This window comes from Musa acuminata, unplaced genomic scaffold (genome assembly GCF_036884655.1).
Source record: "Musa acuminata AAA Group cultivar baxijiao unplaced genomic scaffold, Cavendish_Baxijiao_AAA HiC_scaffold_1044, whole genome shotgun sequence".
NCBI classification, from domain to species: Eukaryota; Viridiplantae; Streptophyta; class Magnoliopsida; order Zingiberales; family Musaceae; genus Musa; species Musa acuminata.
In genome coordinates, this window is record NW_027021258.1 from 137,248 (window position 1) to 156,907 (window position 19,660).

The following is a 19,660-nucleotide window of genomic DNA, read 5'->3' on the forward strand; positions in this document are numbered from 1 at the left end:
TTTGTTACCCTCGTGTTTCAAATGGTTTGAATATTTCGTGCTTGACGTGGAGCCATCCAGAAAAGATCCATCTACTAGGTGCTTGTTAGTGTTTGACTTGAAGCCTCCCACTTTGGATAAAAATTTGAGAGAATTTGTATATGAATGAACAACAAGTGTACTTTTTTTTTCCCAAAAGTGGACAAATTTATATATCCAAGCTGATATGCTAGATATTGTTTGTTAAAAATGAACTAACAAAATGAAAGAATGCAGGAAGAACTCGTAAGATTCTGAACGTTTATATCTTGGGGCAATGTATCATTCGAACCAGAAGCTTAGCTTAAACACACACTTTACCTTCATTTGAATTAGTGAATTGGTCCCCCATCTCTCTCTCTCTGTTAAGCCTTCTGAATTTGTTAATGAAATATTGCAAATCGTTTTGAAGAGTTCAATTATTTCAAGAATTACTTCAATGCATTTTATTGGTATACTAAGTTAACTGATTTTGCAAAAAATTTAGAAGTCATATGTTAATTTATAAGTAAAACAAAGTGACGTCGCTTGTTTTTTTGCTCGTGTGGGAGAAAAAACCCTCCCCACGTACCAAAAAGGGTGACGAGGCAATCGCCCCTTTTTATGTTATATATATATATATATCGAATGTACCTCTCGGTATACAGTAAGTACCATATCATACCGAGCGAATCTCAAAACTCCGATATTGTATGAAATTTCAATCCTTGTCCTGAACATACATTTATTATTCATTATAATCCTTATCCTGAATATATATTTGTTATTCATTATAAGTTTTTGGTTTTTGTATATTGGATCTTAAGTTGCTAAACTAAAAATGTATGTATTGGAATGAAATCCTACAGAAACAAGATGTCTAATTAGTTTATGTCATCTAATCTAGACAAAAGTAAGCAAATAATGGGTTGGACGGATAGTTTACATTATATGATTCAAGTTTCAAAAATTCTATATATTCTTGCAAAACTCTTAGGATATGCCGAAATAAAAGTTGCAATTGATCACAACAAGAAAAATGATATAACTTAATTCCTCGATGGTGTGACAAAATTTGAACATTTTTTTTGTATTACAATGTCTCTTTAACTCAAGTCCATGATAGTGTAATCAATTTAATTGTGTTCTTTTATATAAATTATTATCTGAAAGAGTCTTCCCATATTTTCTTAATTTCTGATTTTTTTTATTTTAGTACACTTGTTAATGGAGCTATCTCTTCATCTTCCAAGGCATTCCCTCATTAAGATATTAGGACAAGCTACCCAGTTGATATATGGATCTGAAAATTGAATAAAAGTTACGTAAAGATTGCATCTTTCATGAAACGAATAGGATAAATATTTATATAGTTGGGTTTCCTTAGCACAAATGGAGTACCAATAGACTAGGTTAATTAAAAATGTTCTCACCTTGAACGTTAGCCAGGAGGCAAGGTTAGGAGGAACAAATTTAAATGGACAAATTTATCTTATATAAGTATGTGTTAGGCGTAAATAAATTTTTGCTTAGTTGTTAACAAGATGAAACATGTTCAATCTAGTAGAGTTATTATGTTGATGTGAATGCCTCAATCGAGAACTTCATTTTCTCCAAGATTTTCTGCATTGGAAGTCATTGTATCATAGGTTAGTGATATGTTCAGAGATGGCTATGCTTAATTTCCCCCTTCACCAAAATCACAGCCATAGAGAAAACAAACTTTCTTATGTTTTTATATGTTGGCAAAAAATGTTTCTCATTGTTAGGTTTAAAAAAGCGAGTAGTGCCATGATTCAAAGGCCTCTTTGTTGTCTAATTAGACCGAAGTATACTTATTTTTCGGATCTACAATTGTCACTTTTAAATTCCTGCTAGGTGTTTCAATTTTGATCTTTCTCAAAGAAAATTAGTTTCTTTACTTGATTTCTTGTTATGAGTACCAATGTTTCTAACACCGCCAATGTCGGTCCCAAGCCCGAATGAAAAAGGTGGAGGGTTGCTTAAGGCCATAAAAAGCCAGTGTTGAAAACATGTTAGTACTCATAAGCATGATCCTAACTGTTTCATGGTAAGACTAGTCCGTCACAATAAATTGATGCAACATATATTGACCTCTCCAGTTATTATGAGAAATAGAGTTTTCTGTTCCTAGTTCTAACATTTAAAGTGCCCATTAGTTCTTTAAATCAAGGTCTACAATACCGAATGATACTGCTCGTACCGGGCGGTACATACCGGTCCGTCAATAGACCAGTACACGGACAGCCCGCTACCGAGCGGTACCATCAATTAAGGCATTATCGTTATCGATTGAGGTGTTATTATCGACGGTGATCGAGGGAGAAGAAAGAAGAGGGAGAAGACGAAGAAAGAAATAGGAAAAAAAGGTAAAACCTGGATGTCACCTCTCTCCTCCTCGTCTGTCGACGACTTCTCATCTGTGCACGGGAGAAGAGGCATCGGCTTGTGGGGCGGAGAGAATTGAAGATTTTTTTTTTTCTTCTCTTATTGGGCAATGTTGCCTCGGGCATCATCGCAATATTTTTGTTTTTTAGATGTCGTAATTTTTTTTTTATCTGCACGTCACCCCGCATAGAGGTAAACTGTGCAGCTTACCTATATATATATATATATATATATATATATATATATATATATATATATATATACATATATATATATACATACATATACACACACACACACAGCGGTATACCAAAATATACCACTCGGTATATAGTATCATACCGTATCAAATAAGTCTTGAAATTTTGGTATAGTACAAAATTTCAATCCTTGATTTAAGTGACTTCTTTTATTGACTAACATGCAAATATCGGGACTGTGTAACTTATATATCATGAACTAGCATTGTCCATAATGTAAGTTACTCATATAAGAAACCAACAAGTATGCTTTCTATGGATGATAATTGTTAGGACGGGAAACCACAACATGTGGATAAGGCTCTTAATGGTGAAATTTTATAGGTTGGATCAAGGTATGCAATACCGTACCGTATTAGTATTTCGAGGTTGGCTCGGTATGGTATAGTACCGTATACCGAGCGGTACGTCAGGGTGTACCGAGCGGTACACCTAATTTAGGTGTAAGACCCTCCGAAAATACCTAAAAATAAAATAAAAGTTAGGATAGGATTTTTATGTTAGAAATAAATATAGTAATAGCATAAGTTTAATAAAATCAATGTAAATTAGGTAAGAATAGTATCATATATCTTTTTCAGGCTTTGAAGAATATCTTATGCAAGGTTCATATTTCAGTTTAGTACGGATTATCCTTATGTAAACATAACTCTTGATTAGAAAGTTCTTCCTCTTAATCTTCCTAAATTAGCCTCGATTCAATTTACAAATCGTTGTTTTGTAGAGTTTAGGAGAGAACAAATGTGAGAAAAAAAGAGTTTGAGATAGTTTAAGAGAGTATGAGAATGTAATGGAGTGAAATAAAGGAGAAGAAGGGTTTTTAAATATCATAAGAAAGGGTTCCAATGGTCAATTTGACCATTGGAGCACTGTATCACTGTTACCGAGCAGTTTTAAATATTTCTTCCTCTTACTGTAGCATTGTAGCACTCTAGCATGTTCTGTCCGGTAGCGGGTGGTCCGCAAACCGGTATGTCGTCGGACCGGTACGTATCGCCCGTACCGGTTGGTATCATTCTAAATTGGTTGGATTAAGATTGACAATCCTTAGAACATGATGAGGTAAACTACTCCACTCTATTTGACTTTGTGAACTAAAACTTGATGGTTAATTTTTTTTTTAACTTTTTATTGGCAGCTGTAATGACATATATGAATCTCCAATTGAATTGTGAGAGACACGATGGCTATGCAGGTCCATCTTCTCAAAGGATTTGGACTGCCATTTAAATGAACAAGTCTCCACATTGTTAGTTACAGATGTTCTTCTGTTTCTTCTTTGCATTTTGTTCTATAATATTTTGTGTCAAACATTGAAATAATTATAGATGATGTGTTCCATATTACTTAATAGAAATTCTTTTGCTTTTTGGCTTTCCACGTGTTTAAAAGTGTTCTTTCTTAGTTTAGAGGATTCCACAATAAGTTTATGAAGAAACTAATGTTAATTAAATTATTTTTTCATGCATATTATGTGAATGGATATGGTTTCTTATCAAATCAATTTACAACCTGATTTGGCAATTTTGTACTTGAATAGTTGGGTCTGTCTTCAATATTTGATGAAATTGTTAAAACTGAAGTAACCAGGCACATGCAACCTACTGATTACTTGAGCTTGTTTGGGGAAGAATTCAAATGAACTGAAGATTATTGGGATGCTTCTTATTTGAATGTCTTGGATATATCTGCAGCGGAAGAAGGCAGTCCTCATGTCTTATTTGGATGTGCTTCACAAGTATGTTCTAAATGATCACCTACCCTATAATGTTTTTTAAACTAAGTATCCTGTTTTTTTCCTATTGGAATAACTTTTAGCCACCAGGAGTCTGCTTCTGTAACTAATTTGTCGAGTGTTTACATTCTTTTATAATGAATAGATAGCCTCTCCTGTTCTGCAAATTGGCTAACAGTAATTTAAAATTTTGGTCCCTATTACCACTTATACAAGCACTGCTTCCAGGTGAAAGGTCTCTGTTTTAAGTTAAAACTTTTAACACCTTTTACTAGTTTATATATTAATTAATTTGGATGGATTCTGATTTCCTTTCATTTGATGGCACGTCTTCCTCCAATTAGCCTCCTAAATCAAGTTGATGATAGTTTTTCTTTGTGGAAACATCCTTTTGTCCAGCATGCTCTCTCTCAGGTTCAGCAGTGATGCATCTGGGTGATATACGTTACATGCATTTGTATTCTTATCAAAAGTCTCAACAATTCATATTAATTTGTTGTTGCAGATAATAATAATGTCATCGTCATCTTCTTAATGCTTGTGCGGGCTATCTGTCTTCATTCTTATCATCTCGTGTTTGTTGGTTTCATACCAAGTTTAATTATGAATAGACAACTTACTTTTTGGCTTTCTAAGTAAGCATTTATTTTTCAATCTTCAGGCAAAAGCAGCATGTGTATTGATTGATTTATGCTTTGGACCATTATCACCATGGATATATACAATTACTGCAAAGGTTTCATCTTTTTCCATAATAAGTCTACATATTAAGTCAACAACTTGTATTTTTGTAACTGCATTGACCCTTTTTCATGTTGATCTTGCAATTGAACTTCTGGAGGACCTCTTGGTGTTATTCAAGTAATTTCATCATTCTTCTTGTTTTTATTACTGTTATGAAGGCTTAATTCTTTATTATAATGAATGCTCGTTTGGTTGGTTGGTTGGTTATGAAGTCATGGATACAAGTGTAAGATATTGATATGATGGATATGGATATGTATCAATGTATAATGTTCACTATTTAATGTGACAAAATTTGGTATTTATTTAATGTTAGAATAGGTAGATGTATATAAATCATGATTCATCATAATTAACCTATTCATCATGAAAATATATAAACAATGTTTGGTGAATTATCTAACATAAGCAATTAAAACTATTTATGTTTGATGAGTACTTGGTCATTTCTTGGTGCAGATCTGACCTTTTTTGTGGTCAATACATTGTGATTTATTGTGGATGGTCAAATTATCAATCACTAATTTTCTCTTGAAATAATCTCCTCATTTTGAGAAAAATGTTATTTGATTTGAACATCATAGTCCTAGCATAACAAAGACTATGAAGTTCAGAGGCAATTTGTTCTGCTGTGGTATAATATTTGATGATGATTGTTCAGATGACAATTAGTTTCACCATTTGATGATTGTTCAGATGGCAGTGGTTGATGATTGTCGAACTATGTTATGCTAGTATAATACTAGCATGGAGTTTTGTTTTATACCAAGGATGTCCCTGAACACACAATCAAGCACAAGGCTTGTTCCAGCCATATGTTTAAACCGTGCTGATCGGCATGTATTGTACTGACATGTCCATCCTGATGAACTAAAAAAATACTTTCTATGACCTATCATAGATGTTATTTTGTGATCCATCTATTACCTTATTATGAAGATTCCAACAATATCAGTCATTTGTACACTTGAATAAAACCCTGATCTCTTGAATTTGATCCTGATCATCATAGCAGTTATTGTGAAACTGAAACTTTTGTCTGTTGGATTGGAGTTTTCCTTTTTTTCTAGAGAGCCAATAAAGAACCTACTGTTTCAGTGTTTTGATGATACAACTATGACGTAGCCTTGTACAGAGTTCTTTGGAGTGTTGTGCTCAACTCTTATGGGACTTTTATGGACCAATATAACTACTGTTGTGGCTTGGAAAGCTATATATTTCTTAATGGGTAACAGATTATTTTTTACATGTTTCTAAGATACCAATATACACTTAAAATATACACTTCTAATCCTGTGAATGCAAGTCCTTTAGTTCTAGTTACTGTCATTTAGTACTTTTTAGTTCATGAACCCTGTATGTGACATCCATCTTTCATCTGTGTGCTCAAGAAACTGTGAATTTCATCACAATGCCCCCGTTATTATCCAAATTCTATCCACTTCCTCCTGAATAAAAATTCAAGAAAAGGAAAAAATTTCATATGATAGATTATGCACTTATTTTCATGCTTCATGTTTGGTTGACTCTGTTCATAATGCCCCTACCGGGTGTTTCCAGAATCTACTAGTCGTGCTTATGCTGCTTTGAAGCAAGGTATACAATTTTGAATGGTACCACCCGGTACAGGCGGTACGTACCGGTCCGATAGGTTACCGGTATGCGGACCACCCATTACCAGGAGGAACGCTTAAACTATCTCAAACCCTTCTCATGTTTTTAAACCATTCTTCTCCCCTATTTCACTCCATTTCATTCTCATACTCTGTTAAACTATCTCAAACTCTTTTTTTCTCATATTTGTATTATCTTAAACTCCATTACACCTAAATTAGGCGTACCGTACCATATCAAGCCAACCTCGAAATGTCGGTACGGTACGATGTTTCAATCCTTGCTTTGAAATATATCTTGCTGGCCTTGTCTGAGCATATGGATGATGTACTGTCAAAATATAAGGTTTGACCTTCTATTAAAGTATCAAGCATAATTTTGCTTACTCTTTCCAATCAGATAGATGATGCTTTTACCATCCTTGTAGGAATTTAAACATAGGCTTCTATTTCTTTTAGAGATGCTAGAACCCTTCCGTGATCCTGTGATTACTGGAACAAAGAATACAACTTCTGAAGATGCTAATGATATACACTTGGAGAAATAGAAGAACTGTTGTATTGCATTCAATGTTATATGTACTGCATTACGAAGGCCTGCCATTCTTCCTTTTGTGGAATGTGAATGGAGACGTGAATCTATTGCACCAAGGTCTATTGTAACAGCATATGCTAATATCATAGAGAAATTAAAAAAATTTTAACATCTTTATAGTTTATACTTTATAATGCTTATTTTTGGAGATGCAAAGAGAGAGAATGAAGTGATCGGTGAAGACTACAGTTTAAAAAGATGTGAGAGTCAAAAAAGAAGAAATTATTATTATTTTTTTTTCCCTGCAACAAAATGAATCTTATCAAATGCACCTTGTTGGTTGTTACATTACTTGGTTTTTAGCTGACAATATACTGTCTTCATTGTCTTTCTATATTGCAGTGTACTCCTTTTTGTTTTGGGGCCACATATGCCATTTCCTTCAGATATTGACCTTTGCAAATGTTCATTTCCTAAGGTGGCTGATCAAGAGTCTTTAGCTGTTTCTTCTAACTTTGTGATATGTTCTCATGGGGCTTCTAGCACATCCAGTAATCCGGATGAAGCAAAGAGAAAGATTGATGCATCTAAAGCTGCCACAAGAAAAGATGTACTCCAAGATGCTAATCTGTAGTTTGCTCCTAGAGATCTGTCAAAAATTGTTCTGACAAGTGTTTCAAATTATTTTACTGGGGACTGGATCAGATTGAATTTCAGTTGTGGTGTTTCAGAGGTGAATAAGATTTCAAATAACAACTTTCAGAATATTGGTTTCTTTGCTGATTACTTGTATTCACAAGCAGATTATCTACAACTTGTAAACTATCAAGATTCGGTATATAGGGCTTCCCAATTTGAACATTTGGCAGCTGATTTGTGTTCCCAGCATGACAACCCCAGAAAGCCATGAAGCTGCAATAGAATCCATACTCTTGGCTGCAGAATGTTATGCCAACTCATTCTTTATAATCGATTTCATATGGATGCAATTCAGAGCTTATGAATCAGATGAAAATCATTGGATCCAAATTCATGAATAAAAATGGATTAGTGGTGTTTTATGAAGACCTTAAGAGATGTAATGTCAATCTGGAGACAATAGCTTATCTTGAAAGTAAAAGAGATATAACTGTTCTACAAATTCTGCTTCCGCTAAACTGGACCTCGAATCTGAGAGAATTTTGGCTCTTTGGAAACCTTGTACATATTATTTTGAAGATAATCAGTAGGCTTTAGAAATATCACAAGTCGACATTGAATCTGATGTGGCAACTTTGATTAGGCAGAATCAACCATTGCTTTGCCACTTTGTAATCCTCCTACAGAGTCTCCCCTCTTTCTACTGCATTCTGCAACTGAGTTATCCTGTTCTGTAGAGAATGTTAATGACATTATACTGCAGTCAGCTGCAAATCTTAGTGGACAACTTACAATTTTGTACACCCAACTGAAAGCAGGCAACATACAACTTGAAATGGTAAAGTTACATGGGCTGCCAAGGTGCTGGGCACTTCTTGAAGGATTAATCTGGAAATGATGAACGGACATATCCCATTGGTATCAAAAGTGCTGGTTTCATCTACAGAACTTTAGTTCCACATTTATCATGGATGCAGAAAATATCTAGATTTTCAAGTTGCACATGTTCATTTTCTAGACTTTTAGGATGGATGTCAGTATCTTGAAATACAAAGCAATACTTGAAGGAACACTTGTTTATTGCCTCTGGTCTTTCACAAATTTCATCGTTTTTTCAGTTTTTGAGGATGAGTTAGCACTTACCGATAATTTAGTAATAGAATTTTTAATCTGCATATTCATATCCATCAGGTACCAAAACACACTCCCACAGAATTTGAGTCTTCTGATCAGTCAGATGTTAAACTATCATTTCAAGTACATTTTCCTCACATGCATATGTTATTCCCAAACATAAGAAAACAGTTTGGTGAGTTTGGAGAAATAATTTTGGAAGCTATTGGTATGCAACTAAACTCTCTTCCATGCAGTTTGCGGACCTTTGTTGGTGGTCATTATCTAGAAACAATAAGGAATCATCTTCATGTTACAAAAATACTATTCCTTTGGGATGTCATGTCGCTAGAAATGCCAAGGCTATTATTTTTTGCGTGCTTGAATCGATTACTGTTGAGCACATGCAAGCATTGGATAATAAAATGCCCGAGATAGCTCATATCTTAATATCTCTTTGTTGGCAAGTAGCATCTGCTATGCTTGATTTTCTATTTAAGTTGCCTGAGAACATTACTCTCTCCTACGGTTTCTTCTCTATGTTTTATAATCTTGATCTTCTATTGTAATGCATCAAAAATTTCATAGTATTTGTAGACTGATAAATGGTTATCATCATTATGTGAAATGAGCATTGATAAACTTAACGGTAAACTAATAATGAAATGAGGCTTTATTGGTGGGCTTATTCTACATAATGTTGGTCATTCAGAACCAGAATAGTCATCTATTGCATTGCATCATCTTGGAAGAATTATTGACTTCAATGGTGTGAATGAACTATCTGACATGGTTAAACAAAATTTGGTTTGCTCTTGGTCAGTAAGGGCTCTTCCTAAATCAGTAGCTTCCATTTTAGTTACAAAGACATGGGATAGAATGATGGTAGTAGCATCATCTGACCCTTCAATGCTATAGTAAACATATGCATTGGTGTTGTTACTAGCCTTTGTCCTGTATATAGAAAGAGCTCAACTACAATCCTTCCTTGTAGCCACTTATATCATCCTTTGAGAAATGGGCAAAGTTACCAATTCAATGGAATTGTGTTATTTAACAAGACTTTCATTCCATATTCTGGCAAGTGTATATCTTTATTCTCCTGCTGAAGATATTACTTTGATATTTGAAAGTGTTTGAAGGAACCTGGAGCAGATGGGAATGTCACAGACAAGTACTTGCATATATTTCTTTACATATTTCCTGATGTTTGTTTCTAAATATATATTGTAGTGTAACTACTTAAGAGCATTATTGTTATCACATATTCAAAGATATAATGTTGAACAATTAATTATATAATTTACATTTCTTGTGTTAGAAATTTGTTAGATAAAATTTTTTTAAACCATTAGGCTATTTAATTTTTTTTAAATTTCAGGTGTGCTTAATGACTTGGAGAAAAATTTATGCATATATTTGTGTAAACTTAGAAATGAATTTGATGGTGCAAAACTAATATGTTTGCCATATCTATTTAATGGTTGGTTTTGACATCTTATTATGGGAAATAAATTATTTTAAATTTTAATCTATTTTTTCATGGTTTTATGGTCTGTTTGTTATATATCTTCTTTGTTTTAATTTGTTTATGGAAGGTTATAAAAGAAATGCTATCATCCAGCTTTATGGGAAGCCAAGTGATCCTAAATTCCAAACCATTCGGGAGAAAATTCTTTAAGTTGAGTACTATGATAGACTTTTTTTTTTTTTTTTATGAAGGTAGGGTATTACACACCTTGGAGATGATTTACTTGGTTTGAGCACCTAGTGAAAATGCCTTATTTAGATTTCAGAACCAATTAGTTTTTTCTCTAGTTCATTCCACTATCTTACATAAGTTGGTCTTTCTAGTATACACTAGTGGACTAATTAGTTTTTTTCGCTAGTTCATTCTACTATCTTGTATAGGTTGGTCTTTCTAGTATACACTAGTGGGTTCACAAGTTAGATTTTCTGAAAGAGCCAAATATGATAGGTAAGTTCTGGACACGAATTTTGAGCTAAAGCATTGTTTGTTTGATTATTTTATATGAGTCCCTATCTTTACATATATTATTTTGTAGGACCTTATGTCTACCTAAATACATGGTTCCAAACATGGTATAATATTGGTCTGTATTATTTATATATGATCCTTTTGGATGATACTAGGTGGTACATGTCTATGAACTGCTCAATATATGATCATATCAAACCAATAGATTATTGATACTAGTATTTTATCAAGATTTAAATTTATAGTTTCAAATTCCATAGCATATGGAGGATACTAGTGATATACACTTGAATTGATTATATAAGCATACTAAGTTTGAGAGAAAGTACTAGCACCACTAACTCATCCCACCATCCGAACTGAGGAGGCCACCTAAGTAAAAGTATGGGAGCCCCCATCAACTCTTTGCAACTGTTGACAGGGGATCAACCCGTGATCCCTATCTGTCTCAACTTCCCAAAGAAAGCCCGCAAGACTCACTCCTGGCTGACACCACAGTTGAAGAAAGGGGCACGCCCCTGCATTAGTAATCGATGGCATGGTTTGCCTCCCCGACACCTCCCTTTCAGACGACTAAAGGAGGGATCACTCCTTATCTAACTCAAAGCGACTAAAAGGCTAGATAGTAAATATCATCCCGATCACCTAATGTTAATGTCGACCTCAAGATAACATGTCAGTAAGCCACCTCCATTATTGTCCCCTAACAATCAGGGTGGGGGCACCCTCACCAATCCTTGTCCTTGCTGTCATATGCCCAGGTATAAAAACTAAGCCTAGGCTAAACAGGGGCAAGCGGGTGAACACTACACTTTTATGAATACTATTAACTCTCTCCTCCCTCATCCCTCTAACTTAAACATTGGAGGGGTCACAATGGGACATCCCACGGGCAAGGCAGCCTGTCCTCTTAGACCATTGTGGGGAAATCTGGGGGGCAATATCACATGCGCAACGAAAGAACAAAAAATAAAATCTCAAAATTTTCCAAAGATGTGTTCATTGTCGTACGAAGATTCTTGTGCAAAATCAATAAAACTTAAAACTGTATACATTAAATATTGTGTAACCTAGGGAGATCGTATATCCCTAAATCCCTATAGATCTGTAGGAGAGGATAAAGGAAGTCAAATGCCATTCTCTCTAGTAGTGATCCACATAGTAGGGCTCCAACGATGCTCCTCAAATCTTTAGGCCTGTTATCTGAGGAGGAGAAAGGGAAAGGAGAATAGGAGATGGCAACCCAAAGAGGCTCTAGCCTATGAATCATTTGTTTCCTCCTATTTATAGCTGTCCCATATCAACTTAACCCTAGTGGATCCAGCCCTATGGGTATTGGATCTCAATCCAACTACCCAAGCCTTTTAGATTAGTGGATCTCTATCCAATAATCTCTCTTATTTGATCTCATCTATAGGATTCAATAATTCAGGGGCTTATTGGATATCCAATAAAATAGTGGCTCCGGCAGATATCTCATATTTGAACCTCTATTCATCGTAACGCCTATCATGTGTGTGTGACCCTCTGGGCCCAATATCGAGCTAGCCGTGAGTCATTGGATATTCCTCTTATGACACCAAGATCGGATGATCCTCTATCGACACTCAATAATCTTCGAAAGGTTGGATACCACTCTCAATGACCGGCTGTGCTAGATCTGGAACCTCCAAACCTATAAGTTTATATCAAAGAGTGAAGTACTAATATAGGACATCCTTGGTGTCTAGTCGAATGACTAAATATTCCACTAGAACTACAGAATCACTAACTATAAGGCATAATCAACTATCTAGCATTTCATAAGCGGATTAATCAGTAAACTCCTTCTTCAATGAGAACCTGTACATCCATCATATGGACGGGTATACAACACACCAGTCTATCTAATTATCTCGATGTCCCTCTCGAGTTACATATGACCGAGATTATTTAGGGTCTGTATTTAAATGTGAATCGGTCTCATTATCGTGACCTCATCACGATCCGATTCTCATTGCACAAATCCATGGATATATATATATATATATATATATATATATATATATATATATATATATATATATATATATAAAGTACTATATAATGATAAAATATCAAATAATAATAATAAGCAAAAAAATGTGTGTCAAGTTACACGTGTCATCACTCACATTATTGGCTTGTAGGGCACCTATGAGTAGCAATCTCCCACTTGACCTAAAATTAATCATCTGTATGTATAATCCCCATCAGATCCCTATGACGCTCAAAGACAATATGAGACGACGGCTTTATCAATGGATCTGTGATGTTATCTTCAGATGGAACTCTTTCCACTATTATATCTCCTCGGGCCACGATCTCTTTAATAAGTTGGAACTTCATCAAAACACTTCTGATGATACTTGGGTTCTTTCGCTTGAGCAATCGCTCCGTTATTGTCATAATATAAGGGAATCGACTCCTCGTTGCTAGGCATGACTCCTAGATCTGTGATGAACTTCTTCATCCAGACTCCCTCCTTTACTGCCTTTCCTACAGTAATGTACTCCACCTTTGTGGTCGAGTCAGTTATAGTATCTTGTTTGGAACTCTTCCAGCACACTGCTCCTCCATTTAAAGTGTACATATACACCGAATTTAACTTGCTATCATCGATATCAGATTGGAAACTCGAGTCCGTGTAGCCTTCAACCTTGAGGCTACTATCTCCATATACCAGTAAAAGATCCTTAATCCTTCTCAAGTATTTAAGGATATACTTTACTGTTTTCTAGTGCTCCAAGCCTGGATCCGCCTGATACATGCTTGTGACACTCAGAGCAAGCACTATATCAAGCCTGGTACATAGCATGGCATACATGATAGATCCTATCATTGAGGCATAGGGTATTCTATCTATGTTCGCCCTTTCTTCAGAAGTATTTGGGGACATACTCCTAAAAAGCGATATCTCATGTCTCTTCGCTTGTCTCTTCCTCGGGCGTAGGCATCACTATGTCAAATATGTATGTGATTTTCTCCACCGTGAGAACAATTCTCAAGTTGCGGAGCCAGTCCGTATAATTTGGACTAGTGAGGTGGTTGACATCAAATATGCCATGTAAGGGATTTGAAAGCGAGATTTTTTCGAAAATAAAAATGCAGCAGAAATAAATAACATGTAGATTTTGTAGAAAAATAAACAATCAAGATATAGACTTCTATCTTAATCTACTCCCACTATTTTACTAGCGAGTCACGCGACACCCTCAACACGTGAAACGGAAGTCCTCGGTAGACTTTTAGTGGGGATCGGGATCGAATCAACGTCTTAGTGTAACCTTGAGGGACTCGACCAATCACACTAAGCCCAAAAGGTAGACAACTTTTGTTGATCATAACTTTTTGTGATTCCTATCCTATTCGGCCTCCGAACCACCATAATCTCAAGGGACTCGACCAACCATGATGTTCGGTTAAAGGTTGGCATCTTCCTTACTCTGGCATAAGGTTGGCATCATCCTTACTATGTAGTTTGCTTTGCTTGTTCTGTTCATTCTTCTCATGCTTTCTGATCCCTAAATGCAGTACATGGTTCTGGCATTACCTAGTGCAACTTTGTGTTTTTACTTCTTTCAATTGCTTCATCTGTTGTTTCAGACTGACACTTTACCTTTCTTATTGAAGTATCAAAAGGCACGTGAAGGCTCTTCTCATAAACGTAACGCTCAGAAGGAACTTCTCGAAGTAATATCACATCGGTTGCATGTAGACAATAGTATAGAATTCATCGGGAAGTTGTTGTTCAGTTCTAAGCAAGGGTCAGAAGTGCTGAAAACTGTTCGCCCTGCAGGCCAGCCTTTAGTGGATGATTGGTCCTGCCTCAAATCGATGGTGAGTATATTGATCAACATGTTTTTTAACAATTTCAAAATTGTCTTCTGTTAGCATGCCTACGAGTCCTTCCCAAGTTGTATCTTATGCTTCACCTCTGATGGCAGACAACTTGGCCTGTCATTGTTGCATAGGATGCTAACAACCAGGGAATTTCCAAACACTATCATATCTTGATGGGGATTCTCATTAATGTTAAACTAACTGTAACTGTATGGGCGCCTTTAAGCATGTTCCTTTCGACTTAATACAAGAAAAAAGACCCTTAAGGATGTAATTATGGATGAACAGAATGAATTATGAATGTAATTATGGCTATTTAAGGCAGTCACAAATCAAGATTGAAATACCAATTTTGGTTTCTGGCTCATGTTTGCCATGATAACAAGATCGGATTGTGAAACATGTCCTAGTTGGTTTGTGGCTGCTTTTGTAGCAATACCTTTCTATCATATTGATGTTTCAGTGGCCTGTGATCACATGATCTTGTCATCATGCAATTGAGTCTATTTTCAAGCATTTTCTTGTCTGTACCAATTTGGTTGGACATGGCACAATTTTTTATCTAAGTGAAGACTTCTGCTTTATAATTTACTGGCGAATAAATAGGTGTATTATTTCCAGTTCTATTGGATAAAAATATATGAAGGTACAATCTACAGATCCATGATTTGCAAGACCAGTTGTACTCAATTTCGTTCTTGAGGAACTTCAACAACGAAACTTGTGTTAGATAACCTATAACCTATGGAATATGTGGGAAATTCTTTGGTTTTTGTTCCTTTGAATTTTATAAAGCTGTGATGTCTTTTTTTTTTTTCTCTTTCCAGGTGAGGACTTTTGAAGCACACTGTGGATCTCTATCTCAGTATGGGATGAAACATCTGCAATGCCGGTATCAGCAAGGAGATGATGGCTGAGGTGTCTGCTGAAGCTTCCATTAGCATTCCTGCCGGTCAGTGGAGTTCTCTCCAGAAGGGATTCAGTGCCTGAGGTGACAATGAAAGACGGCTAGTAGTATGTTACTCATTGTGCATAGTATATAATGAAGTTGCTTGGATATCTTCTCCTGCAATGTGAATATATTGCTGAAGGGCTGGAGAAATTTGCATCCGTTTGTGTCACTTAGTCCATGGATTATTGTAGAAAATTCGTGCCTGATACTTGAGGCTATGGCTGAGCTCATGAGTGGCTCTTTGTTAGAAGTCTGTGTTATCGTTGGGCATCCATAATGAGCTATTATGCAATTAAACTGCTGTTTCCTTGTATGTCCTATGCATATGGGGTGAAAGTGAAGACGTGACAAAAAATTCTGGCTTGTATATAATTAAATATACAAGTATATGAATTGTACTACAATTATATTTAATTATATACAATTATATACTGGCTTGTATATAATTGTAGTACAAGTATATAATTAAATAAAATGTCATTTTATATGAAATTCTGAATTGTCATCAGTATGTTCAATTTGTTAGGATTTCTCAAGAACTTATGCTGGCACCATTGGTACGTGCAATTAGCTTGCTCCTATAGATTTGGTCTAGAACTCAGCATTAACTCGTCGGGGAAGAAGCTTGCACATTATTTATTGTAGATATATTTGTTCTTTGTATTAGGATCAAGTAGGTACTAAGAGAAGGGCGCGGGGGGTGAATTGGTGCGTATGTAAAACTTACGTCGAGTTGAAAATCTTCGTACGATAAAATCGTATCAAGGAGTGTTTAACTTTGAAAATGTTCATACGAGTATGCAGCTAAAGTAACGAGGAAGTAAAGCAGTTTGCAATAAAGGTAAACAACAAAACATAAATATAAATCGATTTATAGTGGTTCAGTCATTGTGACCTACGTCCACTCTCGATTCTGCTTCACTCGAGGCCACCAACTTTTCACCGTCGATCTTCTTTCTAATGGACAAAAATCAACTATCCTTACACTCTTTCTTCTTTTCACAAGTTCAGGAGAGAACCTTTACACCCCTCTTTTATAAGTGTTCCCTCACACACCTCCCTTAGGACTATCACTAAGCTCTTGGAGGAGGGACTCTATACTTAAAAGAGTTTTACAATATTGGAATCATTGAGTTTTTGCTCTCTTTTTGTATGTATTGCAAGCAAGAATTTGTGGGGTATTTATAGACCCCAAATGGCTTCAAAACTTGGAGCCAAAATTCAAATCCTCGAGTTTTTAGGGTATAGACGACACCATCGCTTGCATTGGGTGGTACCATCGCCTCCCAGTTTGACATTGAGTGGTACCACTGCCTGGTAGCATGGAAAAGTGTGCTATTGACTTTTCCAACTCATGGGTGGTTCCACATAATCTTGGGTGATCGAATGTGCCTTTTACTTGACCCAAAATAGTTGTAACTCAGGCCCAATGAGCCCCTAATTGAGTAGGCCTAATTATATTCTAAACTAATCTAATTAGAACTAAAACTACTTTGATCTAGACTTATTACAGAGCATTAATCACATGTTGTTCGATATGTCATTGGTTCATTCAGCGCTTCGTCTGACCCTTCGGCGCATCGTCTTCTCCTTCGACGTATTACCCAATCGGCATGTTGCCTTATCGCAACATTTGATCTCCTTAGCGTAATGTTCGATCTTCTTGGCCCAATGCTCGAACTCATGGCAGAAAGCCTTCTATCGATACGTCAATCGATCCTCTGGCTCGACGTCCAATCTTCTAACATATTCCAATATGGTCTAACATTGATTCTTCCTGATTTAATTATCTTTTTATGATCGAAGCTAGTCCTCCGTTACTCAAAATATAGATTAGATCATTAACTCTATCAATTGATTTGATCGTATTAAACACTTTGTTTACGTGTTTCTTTCTTTTTTTTATGCTTATTTTGGAGCTTAAGCATGAGAAGCAAAATGTACTTTGATACCGACTAGGTTCTGGTGGAGTTGAAATTTATATTTTTCCTTGTTTGAAATATGATTTGATAAAGTTAACTCAATTTTTCCTTTCCCTTTTATCACCGGTAAGAGTCAAGTTTATAGTGCAGACATGTCCCTCCTTTTAATTTTGATGCTATTAGTAGTAGTTTAGTAGGTTATTTGACTATTAGTTACCATTAAGGCTTGTCATAGCTGTTAAACGTGAAACCTCTAGAGTGATTCTCTTTGCAAACGGACCAGTTGAAGAGGTGATTTAATGGTGAAAGAGAAATACTAATATGGTTGGCATCATCTCAGCGCTGGATCCTCGGGTAGTTGATATTCTAGTATCTAAGTGACCAATATTTCAATATTAGATAATAGACATCTCACATTTTACATAATCTTTTCTCTTATAATGCTAGTTGAATCCTCTAAATCGTCTACTAACTTAAGCAGAGGAGTATTGTTGAAAATATCTTGACCTAATTTTACAAGGTTGGGCATAATTGGAGTCTAATTTATTCGATGTTAATAGAAATTAATTTGGGATCAATTTAGAAGAAGGATCTCGGTTTACTCCGAATCAACTCCCAACTTAGATAATTAAAATATTATTAGATTTAGGTGGTCTTGGACCGGACAATAGGAGCATTGAGCCTAAATCTGATCAATTATTAAAAAAAAAAAAAAAAAAAAATAGCGTTGTGCGTGACATAAGAGGTGGGCGAAAGGAAAAAGATCGATGCAGAAAACAAAAGAAAGATAGAGGAGAGAGAAAGCTAGGTTTTGAGGTTTTTATTAAACGATCAAATAACTAAATTTTATCGATTTTGGTCCAAATTTTATATAGAGAATCCTTGCAATAAGCTCTTTAATCATAATGGTGCCAATCTACGATTTGTCCTATTCGAGGTGCTTTTCTGATATACTCACTTTGTGAGACTTAAACCTTTCCTTTTATGAAATTCATATATGATGATGATGATATGCTATTATTGAGCCAAGATCTGTATTCTTGATGTTATTATGATCCTCTAGTTATTTTAGAGAATACTTATTGTAAACATATTATCATTATTGGTGATAGTGGAGATTTGAAGTGGACCACGGTCTCGTGATTTCTTTCGCATTGGGCTTTTCACGTAAAAATTCAGTGTCTCACTTTATGATTGATTCATTGTTCTACTATTTATGCTGCTCTAGTTAATATTTGTTTTGGGTAACAAGTTGATATTTTGGTAAGGAACCCATTTTGATATACAAAAAGGGAAAATAATTATTCCACTATAATAGTTTTTCCCAATAAAGTGGTATCAAAGCCAAGTTATTTGGTACTAGTTTTTCTTGTGTGATTAAAATGGAAGAGTCAAACAATATGATTAAATTGTACTCTTCAAATTATTCCATATGGAGGTCTATGATGGAAGATTTGCTATATTGTAAAGATTTGTATAAGCTTATCAAAATTAAAGAAAATATTTTACATTGGAAGATGAGAAATGAGAGGTTCAACATAGAAAAGCTATTGTCTATATTAGAAGATGGATGGATGTAAATTTGCAAGAGCATATTTTTGATAAAACCAAAGCTGATGTTATTTGACAAATATTAGAAAATCTCTTTGTGAAAAAGATAGTGAGAAATGAAATTTCTCTCCTCAAAAGCTTATCAATTTAAAATATAAAAATGATAGTAACATTGTTGAGCACATAAGCTCGTTTTAGAGTATTGCAAACAAGCTGGTTACTATGAAAATGAATATAGAAGATGATATGCTAGAATTAATACTTTTTAGCTATTTATAAAAAAGTTGAGAAACCTATATGGTGACAATTTCTAACTCCATGCTAGAGGGG

At 35.2% G+C, this 19,660-nt stretch overlaps 2 long non-coding RNA genes across 6 annotated transcripts; both read left to right on the forward strand.

The window, feature by feature from the left end:
* The first annotated feature begins 2,695 nt into the window (after nucleotides 1-2,695).
* On the forward strand, nucleotides 2,696-8,928 carry LOC135665760 (uncharacterized). Of its 5 annotated transcripts, XR_010509457.1 has the most exons (3): nucleotides 2,696-4,404; nucleotides 5,063-5,137; nucleotides 7,696-8,928. It is a non-coding gene; the product is annotated as an uncharacterized LOC135665760 (long non-coding RNA). The 5 variants fall into 5 exon arrangements; XR_010509453.1 differs by having other exon boundaries at nucleotides 5,063-8,928; XR_010509454.1 differs by lacking the exon at nucleotides 5,063-5,137.
* Nucleotides 8,929-14,765: 5,837 nt separating this feature from the next.
* LOC135665764 (uncharacterized) lies at nucleotides 14,766-16,158 on the forward strand. Its single transcript, XR_010509465.1, has 2 exons — nucleotides 14,766-14,902; nucleotides 15,733-16,158. It is a non-coding gene; the product is annotated as an uncharacterized LOC135665764 (long non-coding RNA).
* Nucleotides 16,159-19,660: the final 3,502 nt, after the last annotated feature.